Source organism: Macrobrachium rosenbergii, chromosome 59, assembly GCF_040412425.1.
Source record: "Macrobrachium rosenbergii isolate ZJJX-2024 chromosome 59, ASM4041242v1, whole genome shotgun sequence".
NCBI lineage: Eukaryota > Metazoa > Arthropoda > Malacostraca > Decapoda > Palaemonidae > Macrobrachium > Macrobrachium rosenbergii.
The window spans coordinates 9,543,286-9,560,874 of NC_089799.1; the positions used below are offsets into that span (position 1 = coordinate 9,543,286).

A 17,589-nucleotide genomic window follows, 5' to 3' on the forward strand; every position below is an offset into this window, starting at 1 on the left:
AGGTGAGCCTCTAATGGGTATCTATAAAATCCAAGGATTCATAATTAATTTAGCCAGAGAATTCCTCCGTGTGATTAAGTACAAGGAGGAACTTAATTCGGAAGAGATCTCCCTGGTTGCCTCATTACCCCGATAAGATCAAGAGTTAGAAAATATGATCCTCATATCGTAGAACGTTTAGATTAAATGGGAACGTTGATGATTTCAATCTAAGTCGAATCGGTTCCCTTGTAGGTGATATTTGATGCATGTAGTTTGGTTCCAAATTCCAAGTTCGTGTTTCATTATTTTGTAGTGTATTTGGTGTCGTGATCTTTACCTTCTGTTTATTAATGGTTTCGATGACGTGAAATGTTTCAGGTTTGTTATCGGAAAATTTCAGCTGGATATGATTTCAGTACGCCATATAAATTGATAATCAATACAAGCTTGAAGTTCTTGTAGGTGATATTTGATGCATGCAGTTTGGTTCCAAATTCTCACGTTCGTGTTTCACTATTTTGTAGTGTATTTGGTGTCGTGGATCTTTACTTTCTGTTTATTAATGGTTTTCGATGACGTGAAATGTTTCAGATTTGTTATCAGGAAATTTTCAGAGGGTATGGTTTCCAGTACATAAGTAAATTGATAATCAGTACAAGCTTGACATCTTTCTATGGGAACTAAACATTCATCAGCTCTAACTGCAAAGCATATTTTTTGATTGTACATAACGTTTGGAAATTAGTATGGTACAGTTAAAAATACAATTTAACTAACTCTTAAGCAATCTAGTAAAACGTAAATAGCTACTAAAGAACAAATGATAAAGGAAACATCAAGAGCAGCGTAAAATACTTATTTTATTATTACAGTTGTCAGATACAAACAAATTGCTAATAAAGAACGAATGATAAAGAAAACACCAAGAGCAGTGTAAAACGCTTTTATTAGTATTAAAATTTTCCAGATTGCTAATGCTGAGTTGATGCTATTCAGGAAACTGAACGAAAGCATTTTCATGCCTATTGCCACGTGATGCTCCGCATACGACCTTTAGTGGAAAAACATTCGTAAAATGACGCTTTTAAATGCTTCTAAACGGAGTAACTCTATGCTCTGGAGATACAGAAGCGAGAGAGAGAGAGAGAGAGAGAGAGAGAGAGAGAGAGAGAGAGAGAGAGTGTATACTACTGTCAGAAGATGAGAACGTTCAGGCCGTTAAGAGTTTCTTATCTAAACACGTCACATAAACACGCAGTAAATCGGAAGAATGCTGCCGTCTTGGAAAGGGCCACGAACACATTTGGGTCTGAGAGCGCATATCCGGGAGAGCGCATAATGGAAACAGTGCGACTTTGGCGTAGATCATGTTGAAAAATGGCTGCAGGTGACTCTGCAAAGCTATCACACAGGAGAGAGAGAGAGAGAGAGAGAGAGAGAGAGAGAGAGAGAGAGAGAGAAGAGGCCAGAAAGGAGAGAGAGAGAGAGAAAGAGAGAGAGGAGAAGAAGGGGTTAGAGATGAGAGAGAGGGAGAGAGAGAAGAAGGGATGAGGATGAGAGAGAGAGAAGAAGGGGGTCAGACGAGAGAGAGAGAGAGAGAAGAGAGGTTAGAGAGAGAAAGAAGAGATAATAAAACTTGACGGCAAAGACTGCAAGAGAAAAGGTTAAACTGAACTGTAGACTGACCTTTAATACAAAATAAGAATAAACAATTTTGTGCTAAACTGAACTGACAACGTCTGTAAATGTTAGTGTAATAGTTTGATATTACCAGCTGATGTGTTTCAATGCCTAGAAAAACGAAATGTCTAGACATTTTTATACCTGAAGTATAGCGATGATGAAATTTGAAATTAGTCTCATGTAAGGGTTGCTCAGAAGGGTGTTACGGAACTCGAGGACATAAAAAGTCCTCCCTGAAGAGTTATGGACCTACCTCATTATCCAATTAAATGTCTGGACCTCCCGAGTAGGTAAAGAGAGGGCTGATAAGAAAAAAAAAGAAGTGTTACAAGGGAGAGACATGAAAGATTTTCATATTCTGGTGGAATCACCGAACTTGACAGCTCAGGCAACGAAGCTTGGGCGGTAAAATTTGATTCGCACATATAGTCAGATGGCGGGAGACAATTGTCAGTATGGTGATGAAGAGGTTGGATTAAAAGTAAAAAAATGATGCTACTCACGTAACCAAGCATAGGGGAAACGGAGGTATATTTACAAATCAACTAAAGGAAAATGCAGTGATGAGTATTTGCTGGGGAAGGATCTTTGGCCTGGAAAGGAACAAGCACAGAATACAAGACATTGTAGGGGATGTAAGAAAGTAAACTACAGAAAATTATTATGAAAAAAGGCAAAGCAGAATAAAAGTAATTAGTTGGGAGCTATCTAGCATGACTGTTGTGTGTTACGTTAGAATACCAAGATTAGGTCGTATGACATATCTTAAGCATTAACAATTTAATCTTTTCACACAGCATATCAGCACATCGAAAGTGCGATATGCATTAATCTAACGGTAATATCGTGCGTAATGAACCAATGAAACCTTTCGAAATGACAAAGCCCATTCCGGGCGTGATGGGGGCAGACAGAGTCATCCTATTCTATCATTTCAATTAGCATGGCGTGCAGTAAAATGAGTCCCAGGTAATCAAAAAAGGGTCTAAATTAGTCAGGATGGACTGGCTTTGGCCTCAAAAATGGCACAGATAAGCGCGTGGAGTTAGAATCAATTTCGCTTCATGTACTTTTGGGGATTGTGTACAATATAATTGCACTCAGGGGGCAGACTGCGTGCGCTGCTAAGTTTTCTGTTCGCCGATATTTGAGGGTTGATATAGATAAATGAGTTGATTATGAGTTCGTAAAGAAAGCTGTAAAAAAACACACATATCCACACAGAAATATACATATATATATATATATATAATATATAAAATATATGCGTACATATGTGTATATAGTATATATTTTCATGATGTTGCCTTGTAATATGTATATCATGCGATATTTTGGTATATTTATCTTTTTATTTATCATGCATTATGTGTAATAATAATAATTATTGAAATATCATATCAGATCTCAAAATAACTAATGATTTAAATAATTGATAGCATAATTTAGAATGAATAATATCTTTCTTGATAGAAGCGTAGTACAGTATAAGGAACACGTACGTGTGTCCTAGTGAGAACTTGTCTCATTTCAATTGTCATCAGTTGAGATAAGAGAACGCTTTGTTTTGGGTTACATGATGAAAGGTTAGAAAACAATTGCTGATTAGTTCTGAAATCCACTCGAGTTTTTCGTCTTGTTTATAAAACACGTCAATCATAATTAGCCGATTGCCGTATGTTTCGGTCGTGTAGGTTTCTGTTAAAAGTTCGTCCTGGTACAAGCACAAGACGAGTGATTTCGCATTGTTACATGCATTGCTCTGATCACGTACGCCACTTTGAGAGAAAGAGTACGAGTCTTGATCAGTTACACCATGTTTTGTAAGTTGCATTCAAAACGTTTTGCTGGGATGACGTCACTTTCCTTCTAAAATTTCTCTTTTTGGTATCTCGCACCCAAAATTCTTTAATGACGTCATCTCCCTGCTTCTAGAGGTTTTCTTTTGGTGTTTCGCACTCAGAATGCTTTAATGACGTCATGTAATTGTTTCACGTGCTACTGGAATTCTGAAATCTGTTTCATTCTGATTTCCGAGACCGATTAGTTTGGTTCCCTCTCTCCCTCGTTCTTAAAAAGAGATTACTTTTAACATAGTATATTGGTGGTCACTGGTTAGCATTAACTTTTGAGATCTGAATTTAGTAAAATTATTTAATTTGTAACAAAGCAGTAAGAAAAGTGTGTTTAGTGAAATTAGCGCAGCTGCAAAGGGATTTTGAGATTTTCTGAAGTTTGTGTAAGGTCACGTGAATTTTACTTATTAATACTATGGTATAATAAGTTAGGGAAATTTTGCCTTAGTGAAATTATTATTGATAAATCTCATGTGCATTTTTGTGTTTTCTGGTTTGCAAACTTTTCATATTTTCACATTTTTTTATGTTTGTGATGTAACATTTATTTACGTAGCATTTTTAAATATTTCTTGGTAATTTTATATTGCATACTTGATTAATTTTTTCATTTATTAAGGTTTTCTTTTTCAAATCTTGAGTAATTCTTGATGGTTTAAATTTTGCTTAATTAATTTAAATTCTGATAAAGTTTTTGTGGAATTAGTTTTGTTTCATAATTTAATTCAAGAATTGATTAAGTTTGTGTTATTTTCAAGTAATAGTAAATTTTTCAGATTGTGAATTCTAATTATAATTTTGAATTCAAAAATAAATTTTTGTATTTAATGTTTTTTTTTGTGTTTCATTTATTGACCACCAGTGAATAGGATTAATTGTGTGTGCATAAGGCAAAGTGATAAACATGTTTTGTTCTTTTAGTTTTGCTAAAGTGAGTTAAGACCATGGAAATAGTTAAAGTTATTTGATGGAGTGATGCCCTTTTACTCTAGAATACTTCTTTTTAATTGTTGATACCTCACACATATTCTGATAAACTCATTTTGATTTTTTAAGTGATTAATAAGTTTTTTTTTAAGGTATCGCTGTTACCTTTAGAGTACCCAGTCGTAATTCCTATTGTTATGAGAGTTCAGATATCTGGCTGAAGTGAGGTATATTTTTGAATTTTGAGATTAGTTGTGTAATAACCAGGTACTTGGTATGCATCATGACAATATACATACAATATATATATATATATATAATGTATGTATGTGTGTGTGTGTATTCACATTACATATATATGTATATGTATATATATGTAAATATATACATTTATATGTATGTATGTACACACACACACACAAGCATAGGCATCTAAGGCATCTGTTCCCCACGAGAAACACCGAAGCGAAAAATCCAAAAATGTGACTCATTCTCAGAAAACGAGAAAAGTTACAATATGATAAACAACTCTTCTAGCCAGAATGCGATATGATGCAAAGGAGAGCGAGAGAGAGACTTATACCCAAACCTGAAGTTAGAAAAAAGGTAAATGCACATTTCCTTTAAACGAGCGGGCGGGAGTTGGTGGGAGTTACGTCATAGGCGCGTGGGAGGGAGACACGTATGAATGAGAGTGTGAAGGCCAGGCCGAGTGGGTCTCAAGTTCCATGGAGTGACATTATCATAAGTGGGAACTATTTTCTCCCGCGTGACGTCATCCCTACTTCAGTTACCCGTCCTCCGTGACGTCATCTTTTTATCTCGGATTTCGATATTTGTGATGTCACGAGGTCTTGAATATCATCCATATTTTATCTTTGGATATTTTTCTCTTTTCTTCTTGATTTTATTCCTCTTTCTTGTATGTTTTTACATCCAATAGCTTTTATTTCTCTTTCTTGTATGTCGATATATCAAATAGCTCTTATTCCTCGTTCTTGAATGTCTTCACATCAAATAGGGATTATAATAAGTAACGGCCAATGAAAGACAACGATTTAGTGGTAGATTCATTTACAAAATTGACTTACTACTTGGAAGAGTTTTCATTTAAAAAGTACAAAATCCACAGAATTTTGAATTAAAAATCGGAGGGCGGGATTTCGAAGCAGTATTAAAAGCTCTATGAATTGTTTTGCTGTAAACGAACGCAAATGGATTGTTGTTTTATGCTTCTTTGTGCTTAAGACTTGTGGCCCAAATACATTTTTCCGTAAGGATAGCATTGATTATAGAATTATGTTTCCTTGAATAGCTTGTGACGTTATTCCTTTGCTGTACTGTACTTCATATTTCTTACCGGTATGCATACCACAGGCAAACAATTAATGCGGATGCATGTGAGGCATGCATACCAACACAAATACATTTCATTATGCGTGTGCGTGCTTGCATATTCACTCATATTCGCTTCTTGCAAATTCATATATCATAAGACCTAAGGCCAATGAGCGAGACTGGACCGCAACGAAACTAGAATCATTTCGAACCAAGTAAAATATGCGCCGAAGTTTCTTCGGAGCAATCGAATTTTCTGCACAGCCGCTACGGCGTATGAGCAAGGCCACCGAAAATAGATCAATCTCAGTATAATGCTGTATGAGCCGCGGCCCATGAAACTTTAACCACTGCATGGTGGTGGCCTATCCTATATCGTTGCCAAAAGCACGACTATGGCTAGCTTTAACCCTTAAATAAAATCAAAACTGAGGCTAGAAGGCTGTAATTTGGTATGTTTGATGATTGGGAGGCGGACAGGAAAAAGTGCGGACGGACAGGCAAAACCGGCACAATAGTTTTCTTTTACAGAAAACTAAAACGAAGGCAATTCAAATCGAATGATGGTTAAGCACTGATGAAAAACTTCCCAGGTAGATCGAATTAGGGCCGAGCTCACATCCACTGAAGGACATTTCGAATTAACTGACGCTGGCATTGGCTTATTGGACTCATCTTCATTAGGCGTGGAGCCTTCGGCCCCTAGCTGCAACCTTTCGTTCCTTTTACTGTACACCATTTCATATGCTCCTTCTTCCATCTTACTTTCCAGGCTCTCCTGAAAATTGATTCATAGTGCAACTGCGAGGTTTTCCTCCTGTTGTTACACCTTTCAAACTTTTTACTGTCAATTTCCGTTTCAGCGCTGAATGACCTCATAGACCCCAGTGCTTGGCCTTTGGCCTAAATTCTATATTCAGTTCAATTCAATTCACTAGGCATGGATGGCGTAACGAGGGGAAGAAAAAAAGAACAAGAACACAGAAGAAGATCTGGCAAGTTCGTTGCATATTCTTATCTGGAAATTATTTGTCGCAAATACTGTTGTTTGGAATCGTTTCAATCCAGTCTATTTGTTTGCATAAACATAAGAAGAAACGCGTATGCCCACTTATATTATCTTTATTGGATGCCTGCAGATGCATTTCACGTTATTGTGTTCATTACATTATATACTTTTGCATGTTATGTTTGGAAATGAACACTTCCGTGTGCGTATAGAGACATCTACTTACAAAAGTATACGGGAGTAATTGTACATAAGTTGTCCCCTTAATTATGAAATGTTATCTTATTTCCATTGTTTTTTACTTGTTTCATATTTGGATATTCTGTTCTGTGGAAGCTTTCGAGACCTGGAGAGAGAGAGAGAGAGAGAGAGAGAGAGAGAGAGAGAGAGAGAGAGTTAGGAATTGCTGTTAACAAGGGAATTTGATTGTAAATCCCACAAATAACTGCAATAAGCTGATGTTAGCCTAATACCTAATCATTACGAAACTCCGTATGATTTCAGGTTTTCATTGGTCCTAAAATCACGTAATGATAACATTACGTAACTGATGACGCACTAAGTCTTGACAGTAATAACTAGAAGACGAATACTTTCGTATATTGAAAATCATGATGATAATGGTAATTCTTTTTTGGTCTGCATCCGCATTTCCACTTCACTCATTCTTTCCCATTTTCATTTTTGAGAGACTTCGCAATGAATCATTCTCTCTCTCTCTCTTTCTCTCTCTCTCTCTCTCTACCTTCCATCCCCATTGTTGTTATTGCTGTTGGTTTGCTTCATTCCCTCCTCCTTTTTGTCGGGCCAACTGTTACCTGGGACATTCAGGTGGAGAGAACATGTGGCCACAAACTTTTTTTACGTGTTCTCCAGTGTATTTTTTCCCCTCCTCTGGTTTCATTTGCAACTGAAAATCATGTTCCCTTTCCGTGGGGTTACACGAAAATTGTGTTCTTACACGAGTTTTCTTTTAAATCCGTTTTTATTTAATTTTGTTTTAATTCTTTTAAATTGTTTCTCGTGTTTTTTTAATTCTTTCAAATCTGTTTTTTTATGTTTTTATTTTTTTAATTATTTCTATTTATTTGTTCTTACACTAGTTTTCTTTTACATTTTTTTTTTTAGTTTTATTTTTTGAGTTCTTCGTTTAAATCTTTTTTATTTATTTATCGTTTTTAATACGAATACTCGTTTTAGCCATGCTATACAAACATATTCTTATGAAAGGGATGTGGAATGAAGTAGATTGTGTATGTGTGTGTGTGTGAGTACCTTCCGGCCATATTTTATTTTCTCCTCTCAAGCAGAATCCAGAAGTGAAAGGATATGTAAACAACAACGAGGTATCTCCCCTACACGACCAGAGGACCTAACAGAAAGATATGAGAGAATTTTTAAAATTCACTGCAATCAGTTACCACCTATATAGCTTAGGAAGGTGGTTTTGAGAGAGAGAGAGAGAGAGAGAGAGAGAGAGAGAGAGAGAGAGTGCACTGCAATCAATTACTACCAATATAACTTAGGAAGATGGTCTTGAGAGAGAGAGAGAGAGAGAGAGAGAGAGAGAGAGAGAGAGAGAGAGAGAGAATTTTTAAAATTCACTGCAGTCAGTTACTACCTATATAACTTAGGAAGATGGTCTTGAGAGAGAGAGAGAGAGGTCAGTCGGACGTTATGAAAGGTCCTCATTAAGTCTCCATTTTGTGGGTCCTCACGACCGGTCGTGCCACCATTACTGAGGTTATTCGGAAGATACGAGATTGCGATTGAAGCCCGGTTCACCGGCACATAATTGTCGAGGTGATCAAAGTAATAGGTATCGCTGGTTAATGCAGCTGGGGCGATCTGCGGCTGCGGCTTTTTCTACTGTGCAAATGAAAACAAGACCGCTTTTACAGATGCCTCCTTATGGGTACTAGTACTTACACACAGGCACAGGCGCTCACACACATGAACACACATATATATATGTTTATATATACATGTATATATATATATATATATATATATATATATACATATATTTATATTATACAGTACATATATTTATATATATTAGTAAATAATATATATATATATATATATATATATATATATATATATATATATATATATATATATATATATATATATATATATATATATATATAATATATATATATATATATATTACATGTTAGCACAGTAAAGTATGCTTATTTTTCAAGTCGATGAAAAGAAAAATTTTATTAAATCAAAATCTATCTCAGAAGTTGTAAGTGATACCTGCGTGTGTAACTATGTATGTATGTGTATATATATATATATATATATATATATATATATATATATATATATATATATATATATATATATATATAAATTTCTATTGTGTATACATACAAACTACCTGTTACGCAGGTATCACTCTACAACTCGGATAGATATTCGATTGAATACAAATTTCTTTTTCCATCGACTTTTAAAAAAAAAAGGAGAAAGGCATTCGCTATTAGCACAAGCGGTTACGACTGAGGGCCAGTGAAGGCTTCCCACTTAAATTCACAGGTGAGCAAATCGTGAGACTCAAAGCCGTTCAATAGGACAGGTAGACGGTAAATGAGTCCTATTATCTGAACAGATCGTTGTGCTCAGACAAATGGTCAGCCGCTGTTTATAGCCGCTATTTATAGCATTAAACGTACCATGATCTAGTGCATTTGTAGATGCGTATATGCATGTATACACAACTGAAAATTTAGTTCTGTATCATGTAAATATCTATACATGAGGAGCAAGAATCGATATATGTTCTTAGTGATAAATAGGCAGGCATAAGTAAGCTCGTCTCATGAAGGTAAAACATATTCACAATAAGAAATCGAGTGAGGAAAAAATGGAATGACCTTTAAAAAATGATCAAATTTTCGACTTGCTTTTTCATTCATGTTAGTAAGAGGAAATCACAGAATCTAATTCCCATTCATCTTTTGTATAAGAATGAGTAAAACTCAATCTTTTCATTCTGGTTTTCACTTTTCTTGGGATACTGGTGACGTCAGACAGAGAAAGTGAAAAACTTACTCAGAAAATCTTTGCTTGATTCTTTGTTATTTTGCATATTCCCAAAAAGGAAAATAATAATGATTGTCCTAAAAATATAACAATCTCTGTCATAGCTGATTTTTTTTTTATTCAGTGGCCGTTGGTTTTCCGTGCTCTAGCAGGCTAATTATTTTCACCAGTCACATAAGAGCCAGACAAGTCATATCCGACGTATTTTCACGTATTTGCCATTATGCTTTTCATTCTCTTGTCTATTTTCATTAGGGCCCACGAATGGCTTTCGCAGGATTCAGGCGTAAAACTCTCGGTGCGTTTCCAGAATTGAATTTCATAGGAATCGTGACGTCAAAAGGTGCCCGATTCAGCGTCATGTTTTAAGAGTTACAACAAATTTTTTTTTTTAAGTTAGGTTTCCGTAGACCCATAAACTCTATTCTTCAGGTAAAAACCCAAAGGGATTCGCACTTTTCAACTCTGCTACAAATTTTGTGGTATTTTTTTGGAAATTAAACATTTTAAATGCCCAAAGGAATTCGTACTTTTCAACTCTGCTACAAATTTTTTTGTATTTTTTTGGTCAGCCGAATGGATTATTAAAAGAAGGTTATACAAGATAATATCAAACTGTTTTCCCCAGAAATTATAAATCTAAATCTACTTGACAAGGTACATGTCTCTCTTCGTGTAGCTAATTTTAGCTTACCTTCAGTTGAGCAGTGATAATTCAGTAGTTTGAGAGAGAGAGAGAGAGAGAGAGAGAGAGAGAGAGAGCGAGCACAGCAAATATAGACATATATAGTGTAGAATTCATTATGATGAAAATAACGAGTTTCCACTTTGTGAAAGAGGCGGCATTATTGAAGTGTGTTAAAAGCACCAGGAGCCTTTTATTTTACGTGTTGATGATAGTCGTAATACATTACGATGCATGCATGGCGTTTGAAATAATAACGGTTTAAAGCCTAATTTAAGGTAACATTGGAATTTTGACTCACAATATTGCCGATCCAATGTGATGAGCCAAGCAAAATGAGATGAGGCGATCATTCACTCCGACTCATATGGTTTAAAGTAGATGCTCGCTCTTTGAGCGAATTAAAATTCGTTCTTTCGACTTACCCTTTTCATTACAAGCAAAGATGTTCTTCCAGTAGCCACGTAAAGCCCCGAGAATAAATAACAGCTAAAAGCCACTTTTCTCCACCGTAACTCATGAAAAACTGCATTACAGGAAGAAAATTAAATTTATGTTCGAATCACCAAGTCTGTTTCGCTTATAGGTATATAGATTCTACGTCCATTTGGTTTGTTTTGTCGGAAATGAATGGTAGTAGTCACTATTGCTTACCTTATCAAGACTTGAAAAGTAATTAACTCAGTGTTACGGGGACAGAAACTAATTCCAGCTATTTCATGAGCTACAAGGCAGGTGAATTCATTTGCTGTTTTGGGTCGTAATTCTGAGAGTGATAATTTGAATGTATTCTGATGTTTAGATACATACATAAATACATACATACATACACATTATGTATATATATATATATATATATATATATATATTATATATATATATATATATATATATATATATATATATATATATATATATAATATAATACATGACAGCCGGTTCTGGCCAGTAGACGTAATTACAAAAAAGAAAAAAATGACAAAAAATTGACCGAATTGTACACATTCCATTTCTACGTACAGCTCTTTCTGTCTGTCTATTTGTCTGTCTGTCTCTCAGCTGAAATAAAGAGACGGAACACTTTTTTATATAGTCAACGATATGGATTTGTGATTATTAGTAATCTATTTTAGTCGCATCCTGCATCAAGGGATACTTCCCTTGAATATTTCACTCGGCTGACTGAAGAAGTTGTAGCTGAGTTTCAAAGTAGATATTCCCTTGGATATTTTACCTGTAGAATAGCGGCTGAAAATCTGAAAGTAAATTTAGACGTGTTTGGTTGCATTTAATAGCCTGTGGCACTAGCGGACTCATAAAAATTTCGTGGGGGCCACCAGTTTTCATATACATATATATATGTGTATATATACATACATACATTACATACATATATACATACATACATACACATATATATATGTATACATATACATATATAATTTTTTCTCAAAATTTTATTATTTCTATAATAGATTTTTTAAATTTTTTCCCATTTTTACATTTCTCATTTGTTATTATCTAAATCTTCAGTATTATTATTTTGTCATTTTTCAAGGGGGTGGGGGTCCCAAGTGCCCAGGTGCCCCCTCCACCCTGGATCCACTAGTGGTCTATGGAGGTATAAGGTTAAAAAGAATTTTTGACTTTAAACAGTACGTTGAATCGAATACCTGTTGACGTCGCGATTCCCACGAAATTTAATTCTGGAAAAGCCACGAGAGTTTTTCGCCCGAATCTTCCCAGAGTCATTCGTGGGCTCTAATGAAATTAGACACGAGAAGGAGGAGCAAACTCGCAAATACCTGGACCGACTTCGTCAAAATGAGAGGAAAAATAAGTTGGATATGACGTGATTGATTCACGTTCAACTCTGGTGAAAATAATGAACCTGACGACAGCTTGGAAAACCGTCGACCAACTACTGAATGAAACGTCAGGTAGAATACTTATTATAATTTTTCTCTACACGATGGAATTAGCAAAATCAAAAACAAAAAATAAAAAAAAATGAAAATTCAGAAAATTAAGCTTTGCTTGAATAAAGATTTTTCACCTCTCTTTGACATCACCAGTATGAAAAGAAAATGAAAAATTGGAACGAAAAGATTAGATTGAATTCCGTTAATTTTTTTTTCACACGAGAGTTGAATAGGAATTAGATTTTGTGAGTTCTGGGTACCTCTATTGACATGTCACTTTTTTTTTATTACTTCATTTCAGTTTCTGTTACTCGCTCGATATCTAATGCACCTGAATTATTCTTAGTGATAATTCTTTTGGCATAAATATTAAATAAAATATACACGTATTTTTGGACTGCACTCCTGTTGTTTACCTATCACTGCAAACAAAGAAAATTCTTTAACTAGGTATCAACACCGTTACATAGCACACTTTTAATGGTCTCCCAAGTTACAGAGCACACTTTTTATGGCCTCCCAAGTTACAGAGCACACTTTTAAAATGGTCTCCCAGTTCCTTAACTCTCAAGGCTGAACAACAGCACAAGTAACATACGCATACATTTCTGTGAGTTTCCTGCAAAGAATAACCACTCGTGGATTTGGGGAGGGTAGTCGGGGGGGGGGGGGACAGGAACGGAGAATCCCTCCGAACATATTCCTACGCTAAGGAAACTAGTACCAGAGGGACGTGATGTAACAAGGACTGCTCATAGGCTAGCTATCTTCAGGGGGCGTGGCCCTCTTTGAATTTCATAAGCTTGATATAGAATTAATTGATATGACGTTTTTACAAAAGTCATCAGAGCGATTTGTATTTATTGGGGCCTGGCTATATTTAATCTGGGCCAAAAACGGTATAAACAATTTATATAATCTTAAAAAAGCAAGGAACATAAAACAATACTTTCTGGCGTCCCCCTAGGTGAGCCGTGTGCTCCAGCAAAACTATACGACTAGGGAAATATTCAGGTATGAAATAAGTAATCCGACAGAATCAGGGGAAAAAAGACAAACATTGCATTCAGGTATGATCTTTCAGTTTAGAAAATATATAAGAAACTAATCCTGGTTTGGTACAGAATCGGAGGAAAAAAGACAAAACTGTTGCATAATGATTTGTGCGAATCCTCATCCGTCTTTTTGGGGTTACTGATCTTTCAGTTTAGAAAATATATAAAGGCGCTCAGAAATATGGATATACACATATATATATAGACGTATATATATTCATGTTTATATAAGTATATATACATACATGTTATTACATATATATATATATATATATATATATATATATATATATATGTATATATATATATATATATTTGTGTATTGATATATACATATATATTTTATGGATTGGGTCTCTTGAGGATGCAAGGGGAGTGTTTATATTAAAATTACTGCCCGATGGGCCAATGAGAACACTCAAGCCAAACAAACTAACGCAGGAAAGTGAAGAACTGACCTTTATTGTACCACTTGATAAAGAATGGAAGGTCGCCATAAGGAAATGAGTCAGTTGTTACGGCATGAATTTATTTCACACATGAAGCAATCAAATGAGGCTGAACGGAGTGATCTTAGCAGGCAATCAAACTTAATGAGAATGAATTTACGGTGACATAAATACATGTCTCAAACTGAAAAGTGGATAAGGCTTGTACACTTGTAACTGGCTTTAGTGTAACTGAGTAAAGGCTATCCTGACTTGTTTTATATTTCAGGAGATGGTAGTATTCGATACAAAGATTGGGGTTCACAAGGCAGAGGTTCTGACTGGCAGAGCGTGGTTGAACTCCTGCAAAATAAGCCAGGTTAGCGATCAAGGCCAATAATTTTCCCTACATGAATCTATGCACTATGGAGAATTGATCACTTGAGTTACTTAAATTAATTTGTCTAATTTACACTATGGAGGGAATATTTTGAATACACTAATCACTGAATTGAATTAGGTTGTTTCCAAGCAAGTCATAAGGATTCCACGGGCTGCTCGAGCGTAGGATGACTTAATAAAGGGGCTGCGTTTTAGGAAGATGAAAATTGAGATTTGGAGAAATGGGAAAAAAACAAGGAATTTCATGGAGAGAAAGGAGCTGGCTTATTGACTAATTGCGGTCGACGTACCTTGGGCCTGTAGATGTTTTGCCCTGAACATTTGAGGCTTGGCCGATCACCGTGGTTAGTCTTCACCAACGGAAGGACGGAAAATTTGCACGTGTGTCTCGAGTGCTGGTTCTGCGCGGAGTGCAGTGTCTCAGGAAAACCAGTGCGCGCCTTCCAGGTTGTTTGCTTCGAAGTCTAGGCCTAGGTCTATCTGCAAAAAGTCATACAGCCTGCAAGAGTGGAGAAAATTGGGTCCTATGATTAAGTACTTAGAGGTAAAGTTCCTATCTATCTCACAGCCTGGATTCGCCTCCCATCCACTAACGGACTTCCCTGCTCCTACATATCGTGTGATGGGGGTGAAGGGCGGTTGCTATTGTATTACCCCAGGTCAGCTGAGGTGGGGCTTTCCCCTACATGAGTTCAAAACATGCTTGGTCTACCTTGCCCGCCATGTTTTCTTGGCCCAATAGTCAAATGAAAGGTGAAATTATTCTTTGAATAAATTAATTCCTAGCTGCCTGACGAGGAGAATGGAAATCTTAACAATATATATATATAATATATATATATATATATATATATATATATATATATATATATATATATATATATATATATATATATTATATATTTATATATATATGTATATGTATAAGTATATATGTATATATATACATATGTATTTGTGTGTATTGTATGCATACATATATTAGTATGTATAATATATGCATGTATGTATGTATATTTTCTTTATTCAAACCAGGACATGCATTGGAAATTTTGTTTAGATAGGGAAGTGTCTCTCCTCGACACCACCAGCATATACAATATGAAAAATATGACAGGCGGAAAAGATTAAATTTTATTCAGTTTTGTGCAAGACAGGAATATGAATGGTGAGATTTTTTTCAGATATGTTTACCATACTCAAGAGGAACGTAAAAATCTTGTAGGAAATTGTAGTTTTTAGTTTTCTGTAAAAGAAAACTTATTGTGCCGGCTTTATCTGTCCGTCCTCACTTTTTTCTGTCCGCCCTCAGATCTTAAAAACTACTGAGGCTAGAGGGCTGCAAATGGTTATGTTGGTCAACCATCCACCAATCATCAAACATGCCAATTGCAGCCCTCTAGCCTCAGTAGTTTTTATTTTATTTAAGGTTAAAGTTAGCCATAATCGTGCTTCTGGCAACAATATAGGATAAGCCACCACCGGGCCGTGGTTAAAGTTTCATGGGCCGCGGCTCATAAAACATTATACCGAGACCACCGAAAGGTAGATCTATTTTCGGTGGCCTCGATTATACGCTGTATCGGCTGTACAGAAAACTCGATTGGGCCGAAAAAACTTCGGCTCATTTTTTAACTTGTTTTAATGATTCCTATTGTTGTTGGTAAGTTAACATAGTTTATGAGTATATGTATACATCATTTTCTTTGAATTAGTTTTATGAAGGAATGATTATCAAATTTGCTCTTTGAGCCCCTATGAAATAATGAAGAATAAATAGATTACCAGGACGTACAAATGTAAAAATGCAAACATGAAGTATGCATGCGCGAACGAACATTTCCAGAGACAGTCATTTATAATGGCTTACATCTATCTATCTATCTACTTATCGACATATACACACACACACACACACACACACACACACACACACACATATATATATATATATATATATATATATATATATATATATATATATATATATATATATATATATATATATATATATATATATATATATATATATAAAGCAACGAACACCATTAATATGGAAAACATCGGAATTCACTGTACTTCAGCAATAATATGTTGCCAAACAAGATTTATATATAATAAGCTTCAACAGGTTAGAGCCCTCTTGGAATGGGTTAGGCCTACGCTCTTACAAAAGATTCCCAAGAGAATTACAAAATCATTTTGCCCCTTCAACTAAGTCTGTTAAACCTTTTTCCTCTCTCTCTGGAAATTTAGTAGAGAATGGAAGGGTTTAATTTCGTCCATATTTAGTTGAAGCTTATTTATGAACTATATTCGCTAATGAGTTTTCGAATTTAAAGTTTACTTAAAACTCATCACCGCTGTTATATTCATTCAAATCATTGTACTTGAAAAGCCAAACTTGGTTTTGATTTTGCTGGAGAACAAAGGAACTCAGGTTCATCTGATATCTTGGATTTAACAATAATAATACACGCCTCATATTGTAAAACACCTCGGCAAGAGATTCCAAATATCTGTGTGAGAAAGGAAGTGTGTTAAATTTAGAACTGCTTTCTCAGGATGGTATCACTCATTTTCCTTGTTCATATTCCCCATCAGAGAAAAGTTGACAAAAGTGCAGGCAAAGTTCTGGCAGGAGAGACTGGCGTCATTTGCTGGCATGTAAATGAATTATCATGCATCATCAAAAGGTAATATGATTTCGAAGCGAAATACGTGAACAGATCGGCTATCACATTTTCGGTTTTGCTTCAAAACATGATCACATACGAAGGTAAGTGGGGGTGGGGGTTGGGGCGGTAAGGTTGGGATGGGTGGGGTGGGGGCGGTAAGGTTGGGATGGGGTAGGGGGAGGGGGAGGGCCCACCAAGCTGAAGACTACCTATGAGTTTCAGTGTTTTGGTGAGTTTCAGATGAGGCTTTTGCACCGCTCGAACAATTGTTCCTGATCTGACGTAATTCGATTCATGGGTAATATGGGCGCCATAATAGATGATAAATATTTTCCTTTGTCCTATACCTACCCACAAAATAAATTTGGTCGAAAGGAAGAATGCAATATAGTCAACGGGACAGTGATATGCAACCTGCCTTTGAAGAACGGTCCTAAGAAAAATCGAAGCTCCCCTTTGCCTTCACGAAAGCTCAGTATTTTTCATCGTGCTCATTATCGTAAAGTAAAACTAAATTAACTTTTTATTACTTTTTATTTATTTATTTGTTGTCATGGTGTGCAACAG

At 35.6% G+C, this 17,589-nt stretch overlaps 1 long non-coding RNA gene and 1 pseudogene across 1 annotated transcript in view; one reads left to right on the forward strand and one right to left on the reverse strand.

The window, feature by feature from the left end:
- Positions 1-17,589, reverse strand: part of LOC136837467 (protein O-linked-mannose beta-1,2-N-acetylglucosaminyltransferase 1-like) — a 174,022-nt pseudogene that overhangs the window by 108,558 nt on the left and 47,875 nt on the right.
- LOC136837469 (uncharacterized) overlaps positions 1-17,589 on the forward strand; it is a 221,144-nt gene that overhangs the window by 86,818 nt on the left and 116,737 nt on the right. The gene's annotated exons all lie outside the window — the stretch shown is intronic.